This window comes from Pteropus alecto, unplaced genomic scaffold (genome assembly GCF_000325575.1).
Source record: "Pteropus alecto unplaced genomic scaffold, ASM32557v1 scaffold109, whole genome shotgun sequence".
Lineage (NCBI taxonomy): Eukaryota > Metazoa > Chordata > Mammalia > Chiroptera > Pteropodidae > Pteropus > Pteropus alecto.
The window spans coordinates 5,998,139-6,011,108 of record NW_006494608.1 but is presented as its reverse complement, the minus strand read 5'-3'; the positions used below and the strand labels follow the sequence as shown (position 1 = coordinate 6,011,108).

At 35.0% G+C, this 12,970-nt stretch overlaps 1 protein-coding gene and 1 pseudogene across 17 annotated transcripts in view; both read right to left on the bottom strand.

Moving 5' to 3' along the window:
* NRCAM (neuronal cell adhesion molecule) overlaps positions 1-12,970 on the bottom strand; it is a 259,076-nt gene that overhangs the window by 166,593 nt on the left and 79,513 nt on the right. The gene's annotated exons all lie outside the window — the stretch shown is intronic.
* Positions 9,748-9,861, bottom strand: LOC112473553 (annotated as a pseudogene).

The following is a 12,970-nucleotide window of genomic DNA, read 5'->3' as shown; positions in this document are numbered from 1 at the left end:
TCTTCAAATAGGTTTTCAACTTCTTGTTCTCCCTCTGACACAGATGATTTTACATTTAACTTTGTCCCATAGGCTCCCTAAATTATTATTGTAGTCTTGATTTCTTTTTTCTTGCCATTCTGATTGAGTGTCCTGGCTTCCTCTATATCAGTGGTGCGATCCTCTTCTTTATCCACTCTGTTGATTCCCTCTAATATACTCTTCATCTCAAATAATGTTTTCTTCATTTCTGACTGGTTTCTTTTTATAATTTCCATTTCCATTTTTATGTTTTTATCTCTTTGTTAAAGTTCTCATTGAGTTTATTTACACTTTCCCTAAGTTCATTGAGCATCTTTATAACCAGTGTTTTGAACTCTGCATCCGTTAGATTGACTCCATTTTTCTTGTATCTGTGTTCTGTTCTTTCATATTGTTTCTGCTTCTTTGTCTTCTCATTTTAGCTGCCTTTCTGTGTCTATGTACAAAACTCCTCAGTCTCTCAGTCTCATTAGTGTGGCTTTGTGTAGTAGGTGTCCAGTGACACAGTCCTGAGAGGGGTTCAGCTACAGGCCAAGTTTAGCCTCAGCCTGTGCCTTTCTGTGGTTACCTGTTAAGATTCAGCAAGCAATCTTCAGATGTTGTGCTTATAGTTGCTTCAAGAAGCCATGCCAGAAACCAAGTCAGCTGCTACCAGTGTGAGTCTTGGAGCTACTTAAGTAAGGAGCACAGGACTCGCCGAGGACAAAACTGGATGTTCTTGGGTAGGGCATGAGCTGGGGTGAGCTGGGGCAGGTGAAGTTTCAGGGAATCCTCTGGGCAGAGCGACCTCTGTTATCTAGTTTGATGACGTCTCAGCTGTGGCGACACTACTTCTGCACACTGGGAGCGGGGAGAGCTCAACTGGGAAACAATGGATACTGCCAGCACTTCTGCCTGATAGAGAGCCTTGCCTCTGGCCCTCATTCGGACAACTCAGCGTTCCCCTGTAAGTCTCTGTTGCCCCTGCAAGCAGCCGACCAGGACCTGGTACTCAGAGCCAGCAAGTCTGTCACTGTGAAAGGCTAGTCACAGACACAGCCCCTTTAAGAGGAATGTCTACAGCTGCCATAGCCTCTGTACCACTCAGCAGCATCTCATCTTCACCCCTCCTACCTCCTCCCATTGCAGGGTGATTTTTTATTTCTCTCCCTAGCTGTAGTGCTTCTTTTCATCTAGACACTAGGCGACTCTGCTTGCTGTTTGCTCCGTGTTCCCTTCACAACTTTGATGTGTTGGCAAGGAGAGGGTGAATAAAGCCTCTATCATCTACACAATTTTTGCCTCATTTAAAAATTTTAAAGAGCTCTGTTCATTAATAAGAAGGCTCATTATCTTAAATATATCAATTATCTCAAAACTAATCTATAAATTCAATACAATTCCAAACAAAATCTCATGTAATTTTTCCATAAAATTTGACAAGATGATTCTAAAATGCATAATAAAGAACAAAGGGACAACACATTTCTAAAAGTACAAATATGATGTAAAAGTAAAGAAAAGATCCAGAAGAACAGATACAAAACTGATAACAGTTGTTACCTCTGAGGAGAAAGGAGAATAAGTTTAAAGAGGATAAGGGCAACAGAGATAAAGAACTTCTATTTCTCATCTGTATAATTATTGATTACATTTTTTAAATAATGAGAACACATTTACATATTACGTGAGTAATATATAAAATCAAGGGTGATGAAAAATGCTTGTGTGATTTATAAAGTAATCAGCAAGAAGCCCAAACGTAAAAAGGAAAAATGATTACATATTCCCTTTTTGCAAATGGCCTTACAGCAAAATGTTATGTGGCCGTGGTCTGAAAATTTGTTTAAGTAGAAGCTGCAAAAAGATTGTCTTTTTTTTTTTTTTTAAATCATTATTACAGATGGCCAAAAGATAGCTATATAGACCAAAGAAGAGTGAGAGAGCTTGACTCAGATGAGTTTATAAACCACACGCACAACTCCATGAATTAGAGTTTCGCAGAGAGTGAATGTCCAGGATCAGGAAAGAATCTATGTCCAGCATGGAGCCCCTACAGAGCCCTGAGCTGTAATGCAGGAATCACTACTTTGCTGAGTCATCAATCTAGCCAGGTAATGATGGCAGAAAAAAAAAGAGAAAGGTAAAAATACTCACTTGGGAGCTTTACTTTGCAAACAACATTGTAAGTATAAGGTGTATACTCTCTGGGCTTTGGGGGTTTTGCCATTTTCATTGTTCTTAAGTCCTTGGACAACAGGAGAGTATTAAAAAAGTTTTCTTTTGTTAAGTGAAGCCAACATCTTAGAAAAATGGAAACTCTTTCATCTTTTCATTGGTCTTAGAAATTCATACACACACGCACACACATAATTAGCCATACTGCGGGAGTGTAGGAGGGGTGCATTCTTCTCTCTCCTGTGTTCAGTAAGTGTACCTACTCTGTTGATTAATCAGACATAAGTATTCTGATCTAATCAGTTCTCTGAGATTCTGAACAAACATTCAAATTTCCCTAGTTATGTTTTTCCCTCGTCCTGCTAAGGTGACCTATTTGAGAAGTGAAAGAATGAAGCTAAAACATTATTCCTTTGGCTATCAAGGTCCCAATGACCCTTGAAAAGAAAATGTGTGGCAGGGAAGGATGGGGAAGCCCTATCATCCATAAGGACTAGCTTGCCCTGACAGACTGTAAAATCTCAGGAAGGAATCTTATAAATAAGATCTTAATAAGCTAATGATAAAAATCACAAATATTCACTTTCCCCCTGCCAAATGTTCTCTGGCTATGCTTTTTTTTTAAGGAGTTGAAAGCTTCCTGCCACCTTCCCAGTATTCCTCTATAAAATAATTTTTTTTAAGCAGGAGGTGGGGGAGGGGAGAAAGATGTTGGCTTTAGTTTGTTGTTTCGTATGGAAGCTTTGCCAATGATAATGTTGAATTCACATTCACATATAGATTCCCGTGCCCCATAATGCACTGGCCCCTCCTGACAGCTTGCATCTCTTGAGCTTGAGCCAGGTTTTCATGTCCAATGACTGCAAAACCACCAGATCTTCGCTTGCTTTGCAAACTCCCTGAACACCGTAAATCACTCCCTCTGTCAAGGGGAGCTTGTTTATCCGATTAGCAAAACCAACTGAGTACTGCCTCTGGGCACATCAATGTGCCAGATGCCTTGGTTGGCAATTACTGCCTGAGGACAAAGTCTGAAGGCACTGCCAGGATAAGGACATCATAAAACCTCTAGGAGTTGGAAGATTATAATGGAGGAAATGACTTAACTGACTTCATCAAACTGTTTAAAAATCATTCTAGGAGCTGTCCTGTTTTTCTGATTTGCATGGATATGTTTATATGCTCAGGACCTGGCTGACAGCCCCCCAAATTTTATTTATCTCTTGTCATATTTCATCTCATTCATTATACATTACAAGTAGATATAGGGTAGGTATATCAGAGGTTTTGAAGGATGCCGAGATGGCTACCCCTCTTCAATACTCTGCATTGCCCCATACCTTCCAATTAATTCATCCATCCATCCATCCATCCATCCATCCATCCATCCATCCATCCATTTCCATCTATATATCCATCCATTTAATAAATGTTTGTCTAGGTCCTGTGGGTGACAGAAATGAAGCAATTGTAAGTATTGCCTTTAATGGAATTTACGGGTTGAAGTGGGAATAGGATGTTCATTAATAGTGCCAGGCACATTGCAAATACTATGCAAACACAGCAATATAAACAATTACAATAAAATCCGGGGAAAGTCAAGAGTGCCATAAGAGAAATACAAAATTCTACAGGACAGATGTTTAGAGAAGGAGGATGACTTCTGATGTGAAATTTGAGGGAAGATTGTTTTCACAGGTGGTGATTTGCAATGGGTGTTTTTGAAGACATTCCTGGATAAGGGAAAAGTGGGAGCAAAGAAACAAAAGTAGAAAAACATGGTGCATGTGAAGAAGAGAGAGTTTTATTTTGCTGGATCATGGGGCATGGAAGAGAAATAGCAAGAGAAACTTGGAAAGTTATGTAGATTTTCAAAGTCCCTAAATATCAAGTTCAGGTGTTTGAGCTGAAGGCAATGGGAAGCCATCAAAAGTTCATATATTACTATTTACTTAAAAAAATAAAGTATAATTCTATACAGAAAATGCACAGATCTTCATCATTCAGGTCAATGAGTTGTGGCAAAAGTCTGCAGCCATGTAACAAATGATCCAATCAAGACACAGAATATTTCCATCACCCAAGAAAATTCACTTTCATCTCATTCAAGTCTATTCCCACCCCTGCCCCATCCTCCAGTGTCAACCAGTGTTCTGAATTCCATTCCCATAGATTAGCTTTGTCTGCTTTGGACTTCATAAAAATGCAGTCAAACGATAGGTACTCTTTTGTGTGTGGTTTCTTTCACTCAATATAATGTTTCTGAGATTCATCTATCTTTTGAAATGTTTTTCTGCAGGAAAAATAATATGATCATAACTATACTTTGTATAATTAATCTGTCCCTACTATATGGAAGCTGCTGAAAATGGAAAAATAATTTCAGCAGCACATTTGAGAAGAGTGGGATCTATAGAAATGTACAAAGGGATTGGATTCAAATGATATTGGGGTAGGTGGAGGGCTACAGAACTTGTCAATTAACTGGAGAAAGAGATGGGGAGCTAAAGATCACTATAAACATATTCTCCCCAGTTAAAATCTCTACAAGGTCCATGTTTAATCAGTTGATACTTCCAACAGGATTAATTAACAGCTAGCTGATTGGTCCTCAAAAAGGGGCCCAGGAAAGTGATTAGGGAAGAAAGGGCAAGAGCAAATAAACATTAAAACTATATTGAAGGGTAGAATGAAAGAAAATAATTAAAAGATAAAATTCACTTAAAAACAAAGATAAAATTCAAAGATTAAAACATTTCTAAAGCTAAAACTCACATGGAAATGCAAGACCCAGAATAGCCATCACAATCCTTAAAAAAGCAGAACAAAGGTAAAGGATTCGCATGTTCTGATTTCAAAACTTACTTCTAAAAGTAATAATCAAGACAGTGTAAAACTGACATGAAGACAGACATACTGATTAATGAAACAAAATTGAGAGTCCAGGAATAAACCCTTATTTTATAGTCAATTGACTTTTGATAAAGATGGCAGAACAATTCCATAGAAAAAGAATAGTCTTTTTAACAAATAGTGCTGGAGTAAGTGGATATATGCATTGCAAAAGAATGAAGTTGGACCCTTACTTCAAATCATATACAAAAATTAACTTAAAATGGAAAACAGACCCAAATGTAAGAGCTAAAATTATAAAACTATTAGAATAAAATATGGGTTAAGAAATAGTTTCTTAAATATGATACCAAAAACACTAGTAACAAAAGAAAAAATAGAAAAATTGGAGTTTATCGAAAGTAAAAATGTTTTGTGCTTCAAAAAACATGATCAAAAAAAGTTAAAAGAGTATTCAAAGAATATGAAAAAAAAATTTGTAAATCATACATCTGAAAAGAGTCCTATATCTAGAATATATAAATAACTCTTATACTCAACAATAAAAAAAAAAGCCCAATTTTAAAATGGGCAAAAGATCTGACCAGACACCTCACCAAAGAAGATATACAGATGGAAAGTAGGGATATGAAAAGATGCTCAACATTATTTATATTAGAGAACTGCAAAATACAATTATAATGAGATTTCAGATACATCCATTAGAATGGCTAAAATCCAAAAAGTTGACAATATCAAATGCTGATGAAGATGCAGAGCAACAGAGACTCTCATTCATTCCTAATGAGAATGAAAAATGGTACAGCCACTTTGGAAGACAGTTTGGCAGGCTTTTACAAAGCTAAACATAGTCTTACTGATTGATTCAGCAATATACTCCTAGGTACGATTTTATCCATTCGAGTTGAAAACTTATGTCAACATAAAAACCTGTATACAAATGTTTATATCAGCTTTACTTATAATCACCAAAAACTGGAAGTAACTAAGATGTTCTTCAAGATGAATAGATAAGCAAATTCCATACAATGGAATATTATTCAGTGACCAAAAAAAACAAAACAAAACAAAAAAAAACAACTGTTAAGCCATGAAAAGATATGGATAAGTCTTAAATGCATATTGCTAAGTGAAAGAAGCCAGTTTGAAGAGGCTACATACATTGCAATTACATGACATTCTTTACAGGCAAAATTAGAGAGACAAAAAGATCAGTGGATGGCAGGGGTTTATTTAGTAAGAAAGGAGAAAAGGTTGAATAAGTATAGCACGTGAAAGTTTTAGGATAGTAAAGCTATTCTGTATGATGCTGTACTTATAATTGGATGCATGACATTATGCATTTGTCAAAACCCAGTGAACTTTACAAAGAGTGAACTTTAATGTACGAAAATTTTAAAAAATCATTTAGAAAGTCAGGGGAATCCTAGAATGAAATGTAGAATATGACAAAACAATCTATTACAAATGCATGAAATAACCTCACTGAAAATGGAGGAAAAAAAGGGTACCAACCTAAAACAGCTTATTACGTGTCTATATACTTCCTTGCTGTGTCAGCTGAGAAAGCCTAGAAGCAATGACACCCTAGTGGCAATGAACACACCTAGTAACCAGACCTTGGTTTCTAATGCCATTTTCTAATAAATTGAATCAGGGCTCCTTGAAAAATAGCTGATATTAGGACTGGGGCAGAAAATATATAAGATGGGCCTGGAAGACCTAGTGGTGCCAGAAAGTAAGGAAGTGCTTTAAAAAACCTACCATGATAGATATGTATCAAAGGAACACAGAAACCAACTGAAAGAGTTCCCAGTAGCCAAAACGGGAACAATTTGAGGAGTAAGATAAATAAAGTAGTATTGGATTACAACCCAAGTACAAAATAAATATCCATGAGTGCATATCAATATAAATAATTGAATAAATTTAAAAATAGAAAGAGGCCAATCTCTTGCACAGAAGAATTCCAAATAATTTATGCAGATACTCCCGCCTCAAACAGGTGGAGCCTAACTCCCTATTTTTTAAACATGAGCTGCTCATAGTGACTCCTTTCCAAAGGGCAGAGTATGGAAAGGGTAGGGTAGGAGTCACTTTATACTGGGGAAACCTGACAAACACGATCTCAGTCAGGTGATCGAGGTCAATATTAATAGTAATAAGTCACGCTGATAGTATGTACCCTTGATACGACGTTATGAAAATGGTATTCGGCACTGTGGTATTCTTCCCAAAAAACCATAAGTCCAATTTAATCATAAGAAAAATATTCAACAAATCTCAGTAGAATAATATTTAATATAATTTCTGACTATTAGTCTTAAAATTTTCAAAGTCATCAAAAACAAGAAAAGTCTAAGAAACCACTACAGTCAAGAGGAGCATAAAGAGATATGACAACTAAATGCCGTGTGGTATTCTAGATGGTATTCTGGAACAGAAAAGTAGCATTAGGTAAAAATCCAAGGAAATCTAAATAAGCATAAAGTTACTAAGAATGTATCTATATGGTTCACTAATTGTAACATATGTGCAACACTAATGTGAGATGTTAATAATAGGGAAAACTGAGTGTGGTGTTTAAGGGAATTCTCTGCACTATCTTAGCAATTCTTCTGTAAATCTGTTAGAATAAATACTTTTTTTAATGGGCAAAGGATTTGAATAGACATTTAGTCACACAAATGGCAACAAACACATGAAAAGATGTTCAACACCATTAGTCATTAGGGAAATGTAAATCAAAACCACAATGAGATACAACTTCACATCTAATTAGGATGGCTGTAATAAAAAAGACAATAACGAGTGCTGATGAGGATGTGAAGAAATTAGAACCCTCATATATTGCTGGTGAGACTGTAAAATGATGAAGCCACTTTGATAAATAGTTTAGTTGTTCCTAAAAAACGTTAAACATAAAAAAACCATGTGACCCAGCAATTCTACTCCTACATATAGAACCAAGAGAACTGAAAATGTATGTCCACACAAAAACCTATCCACAAATGTTCAGAGGAGCATTTTTCATCATAGCTAACATGTGAAACCAACCCAAATATCCGTTAACTGATGAATGAACAAAATGTGATAATCTACACAATTGCGTATTATTTAGTCACATAGCTGATACATGTTACAACATGAATGAACCTTGAAAACATTATGCTAAGTGAAAGAAGCCAGTTGCCCTAGCTCACCCTGAGCAAAGAGCAGTAATTATATACGTATAGGTGCTTGTGGTGCTGCCGAGTGTAATCTATGAAGAGACCCACACACAGTGCCCTGGTGGCTGCCTGATACATTTAATATATTTACTAGCATTTGATATATCTTATTTTACTTAATCCTCACAATCAAGCCAAGAGGTGGGTGTTATTATCTTCATTTTAAAGATTTAAGGATTTTCTGTGTTGGATTAAAAACGAGGCTGACCCATTCCAAGGCCAGCTCCGAACCATCACATTTCCTTATATCTCAGCCTCTCAAATGTTAAGTTTCTCATCAGTGTCCTACTTACTTCATAGAATTGTCTTTAAGATCAAATAAGATAACATAAAACTGGTTTGTAGCATATGAATTATTAATTTATTCTTCTTTCCTTTTTGTATTCAGACAAATACATATTCAGAATGAAAATCAAATAGTTACATCATACGAACAACATATCCTTCTCGGTTACAGATACAAAAAGCCTGGATACTGAAGCTGTGAATTAAAGAGTGCCAGTATAAAAATTAAAATTGATTCAAATTTAAATATCTTATTTTCCCAGTTCAGAGGTGATTTAATTTTCTTTGTGAAAGCATTCTTTCTTTGGTTATATGTGGGGCTTTTGCAGGGTGGGAGGACTAAATCATGCTTTTCATTGTTGGATATTTAAGTAATATATAAAAGTTTTATGCATAATACATATCAGATTCATGATTTTGTCTCATTCTCTGGTTACTAAAAGAATAGAGGTGTATTTTAGACAATTACATATAAATTTTATAACACTGTCATTAAGTCACTAATGCAAATGGCTTATGAAATTACAGATTCTGAATATTAGCTTATTTGTAAAAGTTATATATGAATATATGTTTCCTAAACGAGGTTTGCCAGTGTAATGCAGAGATGAAAGACAAGCTCCATAGTCAGAGAACCTGAATTTACATCTTAGCTCTATTTTATTTATTTTTATGGCTGAGTAATATTTTATTGTACATATGTATGACATCTTTATCTATTCATCTATCTATAGACATTTATGTTGCTTCCATATCTTGGCTATTGTAAATATGCTGCAATGAACAAAGGGGTGCATATATCTTTTAAAATTAGTGTTTTGGATTTCTTCTGATAAATACCCGGAAGTGGAATTGCTAGGTCACATGTTAGTTCTATTTTTAATGTTTTAAAGCAACCTCCACATTGTTTTTGTTTTTTTTGGAGTAATATCCATACTGTTTTCAATAGCAGCTGCACCAATTTACAATCCCATCAACAGTACACAAGTGTTCCCTTTTTCCACATCCTTGCCAACGCTTGTTTATTGATTTATTGATGATAGCCATTCTGACAGGTGTGAGATGACTTCACATTGTGGTTTTAATTTGCCTTTCTCTGATGATTAGTGATGTTGAACATCTTTTTATATGTCTGTTGGCGAACTGTATGACCTCTCTGAGGAAATGTCTATTTGGGTTCTGTGCCCATTTTTTTTTTTAACGCCTACAGCACCTGGTATTCCTAGGTGGTCTCCCATCCAAGTACTAAGCAGGCCCTACCCTGCTTAGCTTCTGAGATCAGATGGGATCAGGCATGTTCAGGGTGGCTCTCTGCCCATTTTTTAATTGAATTGTTTGTTCTTTTACTACTAAGTTGTATGAGTTCCTTATATACTGAATATAAACTCCTTATTGGATATGAAATCAACCTAGTGTCCAAAAGACAAATGGATAAAGAAGATGTGGTGCATATATACAATGAAATATTACTCAGCCACAAAAAAGAATGAAACCTTGCCATTTGTGACAACATCGATAAACCTAGGGGGTATTGTGCTAAAAGAAATAAGTCAAATAGTGAAAGATAAATACCATATGATTTCACTTATATGAAATAAAAAAAATAAACAACAAACAAAACAGAAACAGACCCACAGATACAGAGAACCAACTGATGGTTGCCAGATAAGAGGAAGGTTGGGGGAATGGGTGAAAAGGTGAAGGAATAAAGACGTACAAATTTCCAGACATAAAAATAGTCATGGGGATGTAAAGTACAGAATAGGGACTATAGTCAATAATATTGTAATCACTGTGTATGATCTCAGATGGGTACTAGACTTACTGAAGTGATCACTTCGTAAGTTATGTAAATGTCTAATCACTATGTTGTATACCTGAAACTAATATAATATTGTATGACAATGTAATTGAAAAATTAAAATGAAAAATTTTAAATAAATACATAAATAAATAAATCTGAGCTCTGCCTCCTTGGTTAAGTTACTTAACCTCTCCAAGTTTTAGTTTCCTAAAACTAAATAGCTAGATTTAACTAAACAGTTATACAGCTGAAATCAAACCCAGATCTGACTCCAACCTATTGGATTATACCATACTATGTCATAATGATCCTTTATTGTCTTAGCAAAAAGCCTGGGAGATCATTAAGTAAACCTTGGTCAAAAGGCTAAAGACTTTACTGTCCTAGACCAAAATGCATTATCTTCCATATTATTTTTGTACCCTGGGACAACTGTTAATAAGAAGGAACTTTTGAAATGATTTTGGGTAGGGATGTCATACATTTAATCCCAAATGTTAAAATAACATTTACTCAATTCTGTAGCAGTAAGCTCCTTTAACTAGAATGAGAAATAGGAAAGTGAAAGTGGCTTTCTCAGCCAACAATGGGCATGGAAATCACACAGATTGTAACAGTGGAAATGCCCATAAAGGAGATGCCTACTTGACTCCAATCAAATATTTTGACCACTATACCTATAACACAATTGCCTGGAAATACTATCCTGCTAAAACTCTAGGTTCGTCTTTTATGTGTTAACATAAAATTTAATAATTGTACTAGATAGAAATTATAATCATAGCATTTCATTTTGAATTTATACCTGACTTAAGCTTGAGGAAGGTATTTGACTTATTGTATGACATCTTACAAAACATTTGAGTTTTTAAGACTGATTAATTCCAAAATTAAAAACTGAGATTCTTTCTTAGAGCTCCTACAATACCCACTAAGATTTTTAAAAAGTGAATCCATTGTTTGCTCAAAAATATAATTATCCACACTTGAACTCTATAGGAGTTTTGAGAAGCTATTTCATAAGCAGAGTTAAGCTAGACTTTGGGAGTTTGCTGGAATTTTTCGTATTTAATGTTTTTACAAAACATGATCCTGTCTCTAAATTCAGTTTTCTTTTTTTATATATCTAAAGGAGATTCTCAAGAAAGAACCATGTGAAAGATCATATTTTATAAGTGAAAATATTTTGAGGAGTTAAAACACAGTATTATATGAATGCAAGTGTCATATAAAATCCATTTATCCAAAATAGTTGGGAAACATGAATATCCAGTTAAATCAAGTATTTTCTTCTCTAAAAATTACCATATAAACCACACATTATAATTGTTAAGCAATTACATTAAAAAAACACCCAAGCACTAACATACTGTACAGTTTTTATTTTTTCATGCTTGAGAAGTAGTTCAGTTCTTATTGTGCCTCAGAACCCTCATTAGGCCTTTTAATCATCACTATATACAGTTTGATGAAAACGCACTCATTATGTGAGCTTTGAGGTTGACTCTCTTCCATATAGAGAGGGCTTAAAATTGTTATTTTTATCATGCTCCTCACCAGGTTTTTTGATGTTCTGCCTAGATCCCACTGTGGTATATTTAGCACAGCTCCTCCTACAGCAGCCTAGGTCGTGTGAAATCACACTTTTGCACCCCCCTCACTATTGCTTAATACATAAACTAAACCCTGAAATATGGTTTCTGAAAGATTAATTTCTACTTACAGAAATATGGGGAAACATTTTTTAAAGTGATTTGACTTACCAAACAAAGTTTATTAAAACTTGTCAAAAGCATCTGACTTGCTAAGTGCACACACATTCACATACACACACACACTCAATATTTCTGAAATAAAGTTAAAAATAGTCTCCATTGAAAAAGATGAATAGCATGTATTTTAAATGTCTCCCCTTCCGCCTCCCCCAGCAGATCACTCTTGGTTTGTAACAACAGCCCAGTAAATGTGACCAGACATATATTTCACTCAGATGTTGCTATGGAACCCTTTCCTAACTGAAAATTAAATTTCTCCATCTGTTTGCATGACTTTGTATTCACTGCAGTGCTGAGAGCCAGCTGATCTAACAAATGGGCCACTGAACAGATTCCTCAAACAGAAACAAAACAAGCAGTAAGTAGAACAAACCATAAGAAACCATATAATTCTGAAAGATTCATTCCCCAAAGGCACACTGGTGCTGATAAAACTAGTGGAACTTTAGGGGTACATTCTCATACAGGCAACCTGTAATATAAATCTCTCGACAGTACAGTGAAGATGACCTGTTTAGGAAAGGCTATAAATCTAAATAATGAATTGTCCTGTGATCAACTGAAAAAGGGGTATTTAACAGGCAACTTGTTCCTGATTTCGGCTGCATTTTAAAAGTATGAAAAAGATGATAAACCATATTAAAAATACCAAAGGTATTCCATATATTTGCTCCGTTTATGAAGCCAAATTAAAGATTCTTCAATAAAACAGAATATGATATAGACAATATAATTTACTTTTAATTGTTTAACTTATCACATATTTATAATGTAATTCATGTTAACAAGTTTCAGAATTTTCAAAGGCTATAAGCCTATTCCAATTACTTCCAATTATCTGAGTA